Consider the following 14,093-nt stretch of genomic DNA (forward strand, 5'->3'; position numbering starts at 1 on the left):
GCTCAGGACAGATCAGGCCCACTGAGCAAGGTAGTCATGCTTGTCTGAGATTGCTTGCAAAGTCCCCATCTCTCACCCAAATGCACTGCTACTCTTAGCTAAAGGTAATCATTAAACCCTGAGCCTCCCTCACTCTGAAGAGCAAATAAGTCTTTGTAATATGACTGAAAATACCAAACCTTCTTTTCCCTAAGTTACATAGAATAAATTAGCTCAACTTGCTTACATCTGTAATAGCAACCCTGACAATATTCTTCTGTGACATCATTTTTATAAACATTATCCTGTGGGAAAGTAACACCCCCCAAGAATGTTATTATGCTTAGTGTTCTACTCTCTATAAAAGTCTTTCCTTTTGTCACAATAAACAAAGATCATAGCCTCCAGTTTTGGTGCTGTGGTTCTTCTGCTTGGTCCTTCTCAGGCATGCTGGCCCTCCCCACCTTTCCTGTCCTCCTCCTTATATCACTCTTTCTCTTTAACTGCTAGTCTCCCTAGTAGGCTAACTCTCAGTCTCCAACCTGACACCCACAGAAGAGTTTAAAGGTGGGTTAGGAATTCAGCATGTGAAGGAGAATTACTAGAATTACTTAGGGATCAACATGAATAAAAAAAAACAACAACAAAAAACTAGAGGTGGAAGAGAACATATATTAAAGTGGGTCAGAGAGTAGTCCAGTTTGGCTGGTGTGTAGTGTCTAGAGAAAACCAGAAATGTTGAGTGGTACTAGATTGTGAAAGGGCTTGAGCTTTACTCTTATAGGAATGCACTAGAGAGTTTTAAGGAGAGAAGAAATGTGGCTAAACCTGTACATAATGATTCTATTCACATAGTTCTAATTTCCCAGCTACTATGTTCCATTTTCCCTTCCTTTTCTTTCTGCTTAAGTGATGACAACTAAAGATTATCCAATCAGAAACTTGAATGAGTTGGGGATAGTCATAGCAATCTATTTTGCTCTGCAGTGCTTGGTACTCTGCGAATGTGGGTTCAAGTTTGATAAGATAGTGGTTGACGATCTTGAAGTGAAGCTGGTATTCCCCTTATCCAGGGGTACTCTAAAATAACCTAGAGTTTGATTGGAGGGAAGAACATTTCACAGGATCATCAGATTGAGAGAAAGGCTGGGCTTTAGAGAGTTTCTGGTCAAACCTTCTCATTTTACAATGAAGGAATTGAGGCCAATGGAAGGGCATTTTCTCAGATCATGCCACTGGAGGCAGAACCAGGATTTAAACTGAAATCTTCTGATTCTAAATCTAGCACACTCCCCTTCAGCATGCTTTCTTTAGGAAATTGTGGTCAAAGAAAGAAACCCCACTTGCATCCTGAGTCTGAAGAATGGGTACTTAACCAGCCTCTTCAGAAACCAAGATATTGGAGATGAAGGACTGGAGATAGGAGTTTGTCCTTCTGGCTTACTAATTAAAAAAATTGTTTTAAGATTCTGTTCAAACTTTCTGCATGCCTTTTTATTTTTATATAACATTTATTTCTGAATATAGCCTTCTCCTCCCCTTCCCAGAGAGTCTTTGTAACAATAAGGATTAAAGAAATCCATTTAGTAAAACCAGTTGGCATAGTGACCTCATCTGAAAGCATATTCAATATTCCCCCATCTCAAGTCTCCTCTGGGGCAAATCTTGATCATTACAATTTGATGGTGGTCAATTTCTTTTTTGTTCTTTTCATTTACAATGCTGCAGTCATTGTGTACATTATTTTTCTGGTTCGGCTTATTTCACTGAACATCCGTTTTTTACAACTTCACACGTCTCTGAATTCTTCACACTGATCATTTATTACTTGCCAACTTATCTTTTTTTTTAAATTTAGAATATTTTTCCATGGTTACATGATTCATGTTCTTTCCCTCCCCTCCTCCCAACCCACTCTGGTAGCCAACGAGCAATTCCACTGGGTTTTATGTGTCATTGATCAAGATCTATTTCCATATTATTGATAATTGCACTAGGGTGATTGTTTAGTCTACATCCCCAGTCATATCCCCATTGACCCTGTGATCAAGCAGTTGTTTTTCTTCTGTGTTTCTGCTCCCACAGTTCTTTCTCTGAATGTGGGTAGCATTTGTTAACTTGGAAATAAATACAGAACTTCCAAGTAGTTAGAAAAACCCATTATTTAATCAGGAAAAAGGGTAGGCTTATCATTTGGTCATTACAGAGTCAAACTCTAAACACCATACAAAACCAAAGGTCCTGTGCTAAGTACCAACTCCTCCCTGGGAGAAGACACCATGCTAGATGCTTTCTCCATCCTGAGAGAGAACACTGTGCTTATTGTCATCTCCAAAGAGATACTGAACCTGAGAGTCTCTTTATACCTTTTGGGAAGCCTATAAAAATTAACCACAAATAGGTGTGTAAATCTCTTTGTAGTCAATAGCTATGGTATTAAGGAATGGTCAGCTGTAAGAAATTAAAAGCAAAGGTCAAACTGGGCTTCCTGAGAGGAAACTAACCCAATAGAGAAACTTTTCAAAACACAAACAGGTGCTTAACTTTCAAACAAAATAGATGTGCTTAGTACTGGGGTTTCCCAAAGTGCAGAGGTAAACTGAGTCATCCAAAAATCCATGTTGACACATTCTTTCTCATAAGTCCCTCAGAATTGTCCTGGATCATTGCATTGCTGCTAGTAGAGAAGTCCATTACATTCAATTATACCACCGTGTATCCGTCTCTGTGTATAATGTTCTCCTGGTTCTGCTCTTTTCACTCTGAATTAATTCCTGGAGGTTGTTCCAGTTCACATGGAATCCCTCCAGTTCATTATTCCTTTGAGCACAATAGTATTCCATCACCAACACATACCACAAATTGTTCAGCCATTCTCCTATCGAAGGGCATCATTGTCCAATTTTTTTTTTGCCACCACAAAGCGTGGCTATAAATATTTTTGTTCAAGGCTTTTCCATTATTATTTAAACCCAGCAGTGGTATGGCCTTGCTGATCTATCTTGCCAGCAAGTATTCTTCAATAGATTCCAAGAGATAGAGAGTATATATTATGTGTAGGGGATGTGCTTTTTGTTCTTGGGGGGGGGGATACAGGTCTAGGGAAGCAGCAATCCCAGCCAAGCATGGAGCATCAATTCCCCATCACTTTTGGGAAGTGATGATACTTTTGCTTGAGAAAGGCTTTCTTCCCCAAATATCTGCACAGCAAAGATTAGTTTTAAGAATTAAAACAAATTTGGATTAATTTTGATTTGAAGATTCCACCAGAGTGGGGAGTGAAGATATGCCTGAGGGTGTCACCTAATTAGAACTAGGACTCACTTCAGTAGAGCTGAACAGCAGTTTGCTAACTCCATCCAACTGAAAACCTCTGAGAATCTCCTAGTTATCCAGATCTAGCCCCACCTGAAGCAAGAATACTGTCATCAAGTCTCCATAATAAGGGACCATTGGAATTGGTTGAAAGGGAAGAAAGACCCAGAGTGATAACAAAAATCTGAGTTCTGAGTAAAAATGGCCCAAACTTGGTCATTGGAATGAGTGACTGTTTACCATAGAAGCAGAGACTGTCTTGGTCCAAAGTATAAGGTCCCAGCCAAATGAGGCCATGAATCTAGTTCCTTAATTCCTGGTAAATCCTCTCTCTGTCCAAGACTGGGCTTGTAGGGCTTATCTTTTGTGTATATATTGTATACGCTCTAGTTGCTAACACATCCTTTACAGGTCTCAGAAAAAGCACGTTGATGGTGACACAGCACTGAGACTGGTATGGAGAAAGCTGGCAGAAATCCTTTCTTCTGGAGAAAAGAAAGCTTCAGTGCATCACTAGTATATTTCCCTTGTTGTTATGTCACCAAACCATGAAATAACACCATGTCATAAAAACTAGAGACGATTGGATGGTATGCCTGAGACAACTTAAAAAAGTGCAATTGATTAGGATGACTGATAAACTCTCACTAGCTATGAGGGCGGGGGGGGGGGGGGGTTACCACAGGTTCCCAAAGCAGAGAACTCTCCTGGCAAGAGGGACCTTATTCTACACAGGAACCTACAAGAGAAATAATGTTCCTGAAAACCTTAGACCAGAGGATGGAGATTACAACATTTTGGAAATTAGACAATAGAGGAGCTGGAACCCAAAGAGAAGCAGGGAGGGAAGAAAACTTAATTGGAAGTCCCAGTATCTCCTGGGGAACACAGGGGAGAAGTCTCCCAAATCCCCCACTATCAGATCTGGGTCCTTACCTCAGAGAGATCAGTCCACGTCCAGTGTAGTATGATCCAGTGTTGCTATTACTGAACAAGGGCCCAGCTTACAAAGGAAGAATATGATTAGAGAATGTTCAGATAAGTAAGGGATGGTTAAGGAATGAAGATATGGAGTAGGAAGTGAAAAATATCACCAGTCATTGGAAGACTTCTTCTCTGTAGTTAAACTGGATGGAGTCTGTATTTCCCATATCTGCATGTAGGGTAGATTAGTGATGATGACGTTCAGAGTAAAAGGTCACAGTCTGGGGTCATTGCATGCAAGAGGACAGGGAGAAAAATGAAGAGTTTGGGACAGGAGAGGGCCGGAGATGTTTCTGACATCTAGGAACTAATATCTTAATAGGAAAAGAAAGAAAACTCAAGGACCTCAAGAGAACAATTGGAATAAGGAGTCGGTTTTTCCTTCCTAAACACCTGTGGGTTGGGGGAGGGCTGTTCACTGAGGAAACGTCTCCCATTTACCCCTTAAGTCTCTGATTTGAACAGTTCTGGTAGATAAGAGTAAATTTGTGACATGGGAATTCAGGATGGGGACAAGAGATGAGGTAGCTGAATCAACCTACACTTGCCTCTTTCCCATGCTTGGAAACAGGAAGACAAACCCATTCAGTGTCTGTCCTAGAAGCCTCGTGGTTTATAAGGAGAGATAAGCACACTAAGAAGAAAGCTAAGATAAGTGAGATCCAGAATCCTTCCTAGCTTCCCTTCTTGGACTCTGAGAAGTTATGAAGAGTGAATCAAATTTTCTTTGTCTATCAATCAGTAATTTAAAAATTAATCAACCAAAAACTTAAACACCCTTACTTAACACTAAGGGAGTTCCCAAGTCACTTACTAAAGTGAGTGACAACTCCAGACACCATGGACCACCCCTGTGTAGATTTTCTTGGCAAAGATATTAGAGTGGTTTGCTATTTCCTTCTCCAGCTCATTTTAAAGATGAGGAAACTGAAGCAAGCAGATACATAACTGGACCCTCAGTTCTAGAAGATATGATTCCAAATCTGTCCTCAGATACTTGTCAGCTGTTTGACCCTGAACAAGTCACTAAACTTATATCAGCTTCTGTATATTCACCTGCAAAATGAAGACAAGCGCTTACTCCACAGGGTTGTTGTGAGGATCCGACATGATAATATTTGTAAAGAGCTTAGCACAATGCTTGACACATATTAGGTGCTTAATAAATGGTCGTTTCCATTCTAATCCTTCCCTTTCAGACAACTTGAATATTGCAAGTCTTGGTCTAAAGGTTGGTCACCTTTAGTGGGCTCACTGATTTCTGGATCTGGATTCTGTCCAACACATCAGGTATACATCCCTTCCAACTGGTGTCATCTAATCTTATGCTGCAGCTAAGTCATTGCTAAACATGTTGATCAGTGCAGGACCAAGGATAGAATTTTGTGGTGGCCACTAGATGGCAGCAAACTAAAGCCTAGGAGGCATAGGGTCCCTTGTGAAGTCAGTACAGGTACACCCTGTCTGGTGCTGTTAGACCAGCAAGGGATAAAAAAATAAGATAGGCATTTGGGTGTGGTCAGGATCTGAAACTGAATAGGAATGACAGGAGAAAAATTCCAATTCAGGGATTGTGACAGGAGAGATGGTAGAAAATGGGCTCTGACCTTTAAGTGATGCTCTTTCAAATTTCCTTGCTTCCATCAAAGGCATTGCATCTTTCCAGGCTCCTGAGTTTGTAATATATGCATCATCCTGGACTCCTAACTTTCCCTTGCCCTACATATCCAATTAGTTGGTACGTCTTCTCTTTTCTGTCTTTTCAGTGTTCAACTAACCTTGTCCCCTCTAATCACCAACTTCTGTCATAGTCCATACCCACACACTTAGATTATTATTGCAAAGACCTCCTAATTGGTCTGTCTACATCCAGTCTCTCCCCACTCCACTCCATTATATTCACTGCTCTTAGTTTTCTTTAAAAATCCCCTTATTTTCTGTTTTAATAGCAACTTTAAGTCAGAAAGGCAGTCTAGGAAAATGAGGTTAAATGATTTGCCCAGAGTCACATAGCTAGAAAATGTCTGAGGTCAAATTTGAACCCAGGTCCTTCTGACTCCAGGTCTGGTGTTCTACCCACTGTGATACCTAACTGCTCCAGTCATTTTCCTTAAACCCAGATCTGGTCATGCAATTCCCCTACTTCAGTGATAGTCCCAATTGCCTAGTTTATCCTCTAGGATTAAATATCAACTCAGTTTAGCTTTTAAAGCTATTTATACTCTTTCACCAAGCTTTCTTTCAACCCCACTCAAGAAATCTAAAGTTTGGTCAAACCAGCCTTTTCTTTTTTCCCATACAACATTCTATCTCCCATTTCCATGTCTCCCAAACTATCTTATATTTAAACTACTTATCATCTTCTGTAAAAAGTCTTTCACGATCCACTGCTAGAGCTTTTTCTCCCAAACTATCTTATATTTAAACTACTTAAACATATTTGTATTTATGAACTTTATATTTATGGTATGTGTGCATAAACATATTTTTTGTTATCTTTTCCCTTCAAATGGGAGCTTCTCATGAGTTAAGAATTAACCCAGTGGAATTGTTCATCAGCTCAGGGAGGGGGGAGGGAAACAATATGAATCATGTAACCAAGGAAAACTATTCCAAATAAATAAATTTAAAAAGCCAGGGCTAGAGACAGGAGGTCCTGGGTTCAAATCTGACCTCAGACACTTCCTAGCTATTCTAATGGAGGAATTAATTGGTGGTAAAAGGGATAGAGGGGGACAGCTGGGGGGCTCAGTGGATTGAGAGCCAGGTCCAGAGACGGGAGGCCCTAGGTTCAAATCTGGCCTCAGACACTTCCCAGCTGTGTGACCCTGGGCAAGTCATTTAATCCCCATTGCCTAGTCCTTACCATTCTTTTGCCTTGAAGCCAATACACAATATTGACTCCAAGATGGAAGGTAAGGGTTTAAAAAAAAAAAAAGGGATAGAGGAGGAATGGATATCTTCCTCCTCAAAGTAGGGTCCAGGAAAGGCAGCTGGTCCAGAGAGAGGAGAGAGGCAGTGAATTGTTTGCCCCTTCAGCCTTCCCTCCTCAGCTATGGCTGCTTCCCTAAACTGGCCCTTGACTTCCTCCACTACTAGTGCCTAAAGGTTTCTTCTCAGGGAGATTACGCTCCTCCTCAAGCTGACCCACTCACACTTGAGTCACTTTGGGGAAAAGACAACTTTATTATGAACTAAGTCAGCTGGGGAAAACACTAAGGAATGACTTGCAGGAAAGGGCTTGTGAGGAAAGAGGGGGAGGTGTCCCTACTCTAGCTACCCTTTGTCCCCCCGCCCCTCGAGTTGGGGAATCCAGGCTTTGGCAGCCATGGGCTCCCTGAGAGAGATTCAGGTTTGGCTGGCCCTGGTCTTGGCCCACTGGCCCCAGTTCAGACCCAGGGCACCAACAGAGGCTCAATGTCTTCTTCAGCTGTCGCTTCAGTTGGGAATTGGTGGGGGGGAGGATGTCCAGTCACCAGGAGAGGAAAAAGGTGAGTACCTCCTCAGGAGAGTGCCTTGGCCAGCCCCCTCTCCTTGTTTTCTCAACATAGAGAGACCTAAATGAACCCCAGTCAGAATCTTCTTGCTTCTCAAGATTCCAGACCTCCTGGGGCACCTCCATTGGAGAGAAAGATTCAGCAGCCCTTCAGCCTGCCACTCTTCCTTGAGTGCAAAACCTTTGTCACACATTGTGACCTTGGCCAAGTCATTATACTGCCATTACCTAGCCCTCACTGCTCCTTTGTCTTGAAACCAATGCATGCTATTGACTATAAAAGTGGAGGTAAGGGTTAAAAAATAAGTTAAGAATTGGTTACCTTCTTTATGTTTGTATCCCAAATGGCCTAGCCCTGTGCCTGGCACATAGCAATTGCTTAATAAGTAAATGCTTATTGATTTATTGCTCACCATTGAGGTAGAGACTAGCCTTATCCAGGGTTTAGGATCCTTCTTTGGTTTGGGAAAAGACATATTAATAAGAATTGTAGTACAAGGTTGGATGTCAGAGAACCTTATAGGGGAAATCATTATTTTTAAACCTTTACTTTTTGTCTTAGAATCAATACTAAGTATTGGTTCCAAGGCAGAAGAGCAGTAAGAGTTAAGCAATGGGGGCCAAGTGACTTGTCCAGGGTCACACAACTAGGAAGTGTTTGAGACCAGATTTGAGTCCAGGTTCTTTTATTTCTAGGTCTGGCCCTCTATGCCCCGAGCCACCTAGATGCCCCTAACAGCTTATTTAAGAGAGATCTCTTCTTCTAAGGAATAATTACGAAGGGAAATCATATTTCAATTGTAAAATGAGGGTAAGAACTTGATAAGCCATGCCCAAAAGAGACTGGAATAAAGCAATCTGGGAATTTGGGAATGGTGCTCAAGAAGAAGCCACCTTTGTTGAGAGTTGGGGGGAGGTGCTCCTGAAGGATGGTCAAGGGATACACTCCAATTTCCCTCCTATAGCTCTGGAGTCTCACCTCCAGGCAATCACTTTGTACCAGAGTAGAAGTTGCCAATTTCTGCTTTACTTGAACAAGGGAGTAAACTGGCAAAGAAAGGAGGTCTACACAGGTGAAAAGTTTAAGGAAAGGGGAAGGCAGCTGTGCAGGTAGGAATTGGGGAGACTCACCAAGTTCTGTGGGACTTTCTGTGTTGTATTTGTGGGATCCACGTTTTGCCCCATGTTTTCTATGTGAAGTAGTTTGGTGATGGTGAAGTTCAGTGAGAAAGGCTCCAGGTTCTGGCCAATAAGAGAAGGAGAGGAATTCCATGATGGAACCTCTGGAACATCAGTAGGCATATCCAGGACTATCATGTGAATTCTATTTTTATTCCTTTCTGGAAGGAAAATTCAGCACCATGGTCCCACTAATGCCTTTTCCTTTCCCTAACTCCCCCTTTCTTGGCTTCCCAACCCCAGATCTTTTCTCCAAAATCTTGAGGGAATCAATCAGAAATGCTGGTGCCCTATAGGTGTGGTGCTGGAGAATGACTGTGGATCCAGAGAAGTTGATGGGGGCATATGTGCTCCGCACAGGAGTTGGTGAAAAAAAAATCATGATTAATGAAAACTCCTGAGGAGACCAGAATGTAATTAATTGGCACAGGAAGGGTTCCAACAACAGTGTGAAAGGCAGTGTCACTGGATGGGGACTCAGTCTGGAGCAATGAAAGGTAAAAGTCAGCCACCTTAGGAGGGAGTAGGGCTTGAGGGGAAGGGTCCTTGTTACTATAGTTTGTCAGGTCTGTAGATTCCTGCCAGGGATGCTCTGGGCTGTAACATTCTTCACCTTTAGAGAGGGATATGAGGACAAGCTCCCAAAGATATTGTTCTGACTAGGCATTCTCTTAACTCTTTCCTTTGGCTTCATAGAGTCCTTAGCCTCTTTGAAAGCACAGCTCTGAGCTCTTCCCTGATCTCTCTAGTTGTTTGTTCTCTCTTATTACTATCCCCTTGAAATTACTTTGCTTTCACTTTTTCTTTATTTTGTATATAGTTATTTTGTCTTTACCCAAGCAGAACACGAGTCCCTGGAGGACAAGAATTTTTCTTTTTGGCTTTGAGTCTTGAGCACTCAGAATAGTGTCTGGAACACAGGAGGTGACAAATAAATGCTTCCTGAGTTTAACTGAATTAATTGACAGGGAATAGAAATTTCCCCAGTTCCTGTGACAAATCAAATGGCCTCAACTTACCTTGCCCTTGTCTTGGTATGTGAATAGTTTTTTGAACAATTGGATTTTGTAAAAGATCTAGAGATGGTTTCCTCTTTTAGAAAGCATTTTCTCCCCAGCTTTGGGGCAGGATGCTCCTTAAGGGAGGTGTCATAGTGATCACTCTTCAAGGTATTAAAGGTACCATATTCCTACCTGTGGAAGTTCCCCTCTTTGTGGATCCCAGGGAAGCTACAGATGTTGATGCTTTGTCTAGCCTAGAACATGCAGAAAGAAGTGTTATTAGAGATGGTCAGAGAATGTGGTTCCTCACTGGTGGAGAGATCATCAAGGATGGGGTCATCAGAGTACCAACACAGCACCTCCCCAGTCTTCATTTAGGGGATTGAAGAAAGGGGCTTAAGTTCTTCAATGAATGAGTGGATGTGCCATTTTGGATACACTAACATCTAGCTTAGGGATCTTGGAGTATGTAGAAATCAGGACTATACAAGATGTAACCCTGTGAGCCTCCCTCTCACCATTTTCTCACAGAGCTGAGGTTCATTTGTGACTTATAAATATCCTCTAATGTCATAGTGAGAACAGCGCATGAAATCACCATTAGTCACATTCTGACAAAGAAAGTGGGGAATCTCACAAAATGGAGGCTTTAACTTCAACTCAGGAAAGGTTGGAATGATCCTGTGTGACTCTTCCCCAGATGCCTTTCCTCCTCTTTAAGGAAGAGAGACCTTCTCCTCATAGAATCTCAGAACTTAAATGGCCCTCAGAGGCTATCTTATTGAGAAATTCCTTCAGCAATGTCCCTGACACATGACCACTAAGCCTGTGCTCAAGACCTTTAGGGATGTGAAACATATTACCTTTCAGATTTATGGAAAGGAGAGGAATTTGAATCAAGAAAAGATAGAGAGCATTGTGAAATATAAAATGAATAATTTTGAGTACATCAATTTGAAAAGATTTTGTACAAATAAAACAAATGTTGTCAAGATTAGAAGGAAAGCAGAAAATTGGGAAAACATGCATATAAAATATGCAGTCCCTCAAATCTAAAATATATTGAAATTTTTGTCATATTTATAAGAATAAGAGCCATTCCCCCAATTAATAAATGGACTAAACATATAGACAACTTTACATGAAGAAATCAAGTCATATATAGATATATGAAAACATGTTCTAATTCACTAGTGATTCTCCAAGATATCTCTAATACCTATCAGATCGGCTAAAATAAGAAAAGGGGAGCAGGACAAATATTGGAAGGGATGTGGAAAAATGGGAACACTAAAACAATGTTGGTGGAGCTGTAAAGTGATCCAACCATTGTGAAGAATAATTCAGAACTACACCAAGAGAGTTATAAAACAGTGTAGCCTTAGACTCAGGAATTCCAAAGCTGGGTCTGTTTTCCAAGGAGATCAGGGGAAAAGGAAAGGAACTCATATGTTCCAAAATATTTATAGTAGCTCACTTTGTGGTGGCAAAGAATTGGAAATTGAGGGGATACCCATCAACTGGGGAATGGTTATACCAATTGTGGCATATGATTGCGATTGAAAATTACTGTGCCATAAGAAGTGATGAACAGGCAAATTTCTAAGAAACTTGGAAAGGACTACACATGATAATGAACAAGTGAATAGTGAAATGAGTAGAATCAAGAGAACATTATACACAGTGACAGAATTAATATTGGAAGATTAAGTTGTGAATGTTACCTCCAGAGAGCGAACTTAAATGGAAGAACATAAAAGATTTCATTTGTATAATCATCTTGGTCTCCCAGATGATACCTTCTGTGATGCAGAGAGAGTGGGGAGAGGCTGTGTTCAGATTTATTATGTAAATATGAAAAAAATTAATTATAGTGGAGATTTGTGATTTTATTTATGTACAATCTTCTCTTTCTTTGTTTATAGAAATGCTTATTTTATTTGATTTTGCAAACTTTGGAATAAAATTAAAAAAGAAAAAAATGGGCAAAATTTTGCTTCCTCTACATCTTGCAGAGGAAGTACAAATATATAATCCCAAAAGGAATAGAAACAGGAACAGGCTTCAAATAGGGAAACCAAGAAAGATAGGATTTAAATATTGCCAGGAATAGAAAATTATGAAGCTCCCAGGTCCCAAGAATAGTATATCTCAAATATCCATGAGATGAATACTTTCCAAAAGAAGGAAAGAGAAACCAAGCATATATGAGGGTTTGTCCAGCACAGGGAGAAATGGACTTTTCCTACCTTGAAATACTTATATAGTAGTGGTAGGCACTAGAGGCTCACTAGCTGGAAATTTGGTATCTTCATGTGAAGTTAGGTCTGTAATGGGGGTGATGGCATCTAGGCTCTCATTGAAACCTGCAAAAAAGGGAAGTTGGCCAATTTATCCTTTGACGGAGCCATAAAGACACTTTGGGCCCACTGAGGAAAAGCAGCAAAAAAGGCTGGCCTGAACTTTTCTGAAATCATTTGACACAGCCGATTTTAAGAGATCTACAGCCCTTTGTTAGGAGCCAAGGTTAGCTCCAAGATAATAAGCAAAGATATCCCTCAAGTGGGCTTCAGCGGTCTGGCCACACTCCTGAGACAAGCAAAACTTTGAGCCACATCTGCAAGGCTAAGCACTATTTTAGGCAAGAGACCTTGAAGCTGTATTTTCATGGACCCATTCATGTTAAGACAAAAACCCTTTGTATTTTGCGATGACAATCACACCTGAGTCTTTCCCCCCCCCCCCACCTCATTACTTTTGATTGGTTAATCCTGATGTAATGTCTATAATTCCTGATTGGCTTTCAGTGGTGTAATGCTTCTTTAGTTACTGGTGCACAATTTCTTATAAATATTGGACCTGTATGCTCAATAAAGTGGAATCTGTGATCTCATTCATGGCCCCTTAGATCCTGTCAATTTCTCATCCAAAACGACCCCTCCTCTCCCTTCATTATCTTCTCCCCTGGAACTGGTTTCTGGAGAGAACCAGCTCTCATCGGCACCAGAACAGGCTTGAACAAGACCCCGCCAGACTTCTGCGGACCCGAAATCTCCTCCCCACCTCGCAAGGACTTCTCCTTAAAAAATTGAGTCAAGGGTAATATTGTGAATATAGATCAAATTAAACAAGAGAATTTTCCTACAATCGAGGTTAAATTAATGACAGACAATAAATAGTTCAGAGATATGTACTCCTTACAGTTTAGTTTCCCGGGAATGAAGAAAAGAAAAAGTTGTGGAACATTGTCACCCCTGGATTCCACAAGGTGGCGCTGTAGGCAAGCTAACTAACAGCAAAATGCAGGACAGACTAGGAATTTTCACACTGCATAATTTTCCCACCCTGAAGATATTGAGAAATCATCTAGAATTCATAGAGTCAAATCAAAATGATCGCGTCACAATGAGTCAAACAATAAGAAGAGACAAGGCGAGAAAGACAGAATGAGAGAAGTTCACTACAACAGAACAGGCCAGCACAAACAAGCCCCGCCCACTAGCTTCCGGACCAACTCATTCGCTTAAAGGGCCAGTGCCTCGAAAAACAATGAATGACCTTTTTCAGTGAAGCTCTTCGACTGAGTCACTACAAGAGTGCGTAAAAAAAAAAAAAAATCAATCCATAGAACAATGTGAAGAACAAGAACATTCAATAACAAGATTCTAGGTACAATCCATCAGTATACATTTACCGAGCATTTTCTGTGTGCCAGGCAGAGAGTCCTCTTGGATACAAAGCAGCATGAAAAGACCTAAGGAGTCTCGCGAGACTTGTGTTTATAATCTCTGTCTTTGGTTATACTTTCTTTTCCTTAAAGTGCCTCCAGGGTTCCCATTCCATAGCCTGATTCTGCATCATACCTAAAGCATTTGACCAGAATGAGAACATGAAATTTCAGCCCAAATGATAGGGTTGTTTCAATCACAAGGCTGCCCTCATGGACAGTGTGGGGAATTAGAGTGATCAACAGAGGTCAGAGATCTCAGTGGATGGAAATAGAGGGCTTGAGGGGGAACTATGAGAGAAGGGAATGGCTTTCTCTTAAAGACACATGACTTCTTCAAACCTTTTTTAAAAATAAAAAACATCTTGATTCTTTGTAATCTTGTAAATATTATTTTAGTTAGTTTCATTGA

The 14,093-nt window shown here is 40.9% G+C and overlaps 1 long non-coding RNA gene across 1 annotated transcript; it reads right to left on the minus strand.

Moving 5' to 3' along the window:
* Positions 1–1,940: 1,940 nt before the first annotated feature.
* Positions 1,941–12,481, minus strand: LOC130458243 (uncharacterized). The gene is made up of 3 exons (XR_008917352.1): positions 12,204–12,481; positions 10,147–10,208; positions 1,941–9,016 (listed from the first exon to the last, which is right to left on the minus strand). It is a non-coding gene; the product is annotated as an uncharacterized LOC130458243 (long non-coding RNA).
* Positions 12,482–14,093: the final 1,612 nt, after the last annotated feature.

The sequence above is a fragment of the Monodelphis domestica genome, chromosome 3, assembly GCF_027887165.1.
Source record: "Monodelphis domestica isolate mMonDom1 chromosome 3, mMonDom1.pri, whole genome shotgun sequence".
Lineage (NCBI taxonomy): Eukaryota > Metazoa > Chordata > Mammalia > Didelphimorphia > Didelphidae > Monodelphis > Monodelphis domestica.